The sequence below is a fragment of the Otolemur garnettii genome, unplaced genomic scaffold (assembly GCF_000181295.1).
Source record: "Otolemur garnettii isolate 467f Iridium unplaced genomic scaffold, OtoGar3 scaffold00035, whole genome shotgun sequence".
Taxonomy (NCBI): Eukaryota; Metazoa; Chordata; class Mammalia; order Primates; family Galagidae; genus Otolemur; species Otolemur garnettii.
The window spans coordinates 15,569,078-15,569,949 of NW_003852430.1; the positions used below are offsets into that span (position 1 = coordinate 15,569,078).

Here is an 872-nt window from a genome sequence, read left to right on the forward strand (position 1 = left end):
TAAGGTAAGTACTGCTATCAGCAGAACAGGATGGCAGAAATGTTTAGATACGTAGCAGGGGCAGGAAAGCAGTACAGAGATCAAAATTAGAAGTCAATAATAATATCTAAAACTGAAGAAAAGGAAATATCTTGTAAGAATAGTGCTTAGAAAGCAAATTCCAAAAAGTAAAAGATAAGATAAATATTGACAATTTGGAAAGCAGTGACTTTTGGAAGGCGAGAAGTTGAGGGAAGGGACGGCGGTCAGTTATTTATAATAATAACAAGTCTTAGAGAGCAGATTTGTTCTCTCAACTATGTATGTCTGTAATATTAAAAACACCTTCAAAAAACATTCAAAGGATAAAAAGAAAACAGAAGTCCTCTAGGAACTGGGGTCTAAAACAGAATGGTAACACTGATAATACCTAGAACAACAAAGTCGGTCAGCTGACCTAGCAAATGAGATAGTTCAAGGCTGAGAAGTGGAAATGATTCAACTAGCTAAAAGTAATGAGGAAATAATTATATTCACGTTTAAAGTTAGTGTTTTCAGAGACATTCAACATTTTACGAAGTATCATACTTAATCCACGTAAAAAAGATAAGGATATTCTTAAATGAAAACAAGCAGGTACCACTGACTGGCAGGGGAGATGCCATGATCAGGAAGGTGGTTGTCCCAGGACGAAGCTTCCCCACTGCACTCAGATGTGCTGACCCTGCGATTTCTCCAAATGTGGGAAACTTGACTGCATAATTTGTGGTAGTGGGGGATTAAAAAAAAAAAAAAACATACATTTTTAAGAAAGAAAGTTGGAGAAGAAAAAAGGCAATGATTCAGATTTAAAATTTAATTGACAAGCTAAATAGTATACTGAACAAAGCTGA

General features: G+C 35.4%; 1 protein-coding gene and 1 non-coding gene across 2 annotated transcripts in view; both read left to right on the forward strand.

Annotated features, from left to right (window-relative positions):
- The window catches only part of RIMS1 (regulating synaptic membrane exocytosis 1), a 474,428-nt gene that overhangs the window by 468,919 nt on the left and 4,637 nt on the right, over nucleotides 1–872 (forward strand). The gene's annotated exons all lie outside the window — the stretch shown is intronic.
- LOC111725286 lies at nucleotides 619–787 on the forward strand. The gene has a single exon (XR_002773383.1). It is a non-coding gene; the product is annotated as a U1 spliceosomal RNA (small nuclear RNA).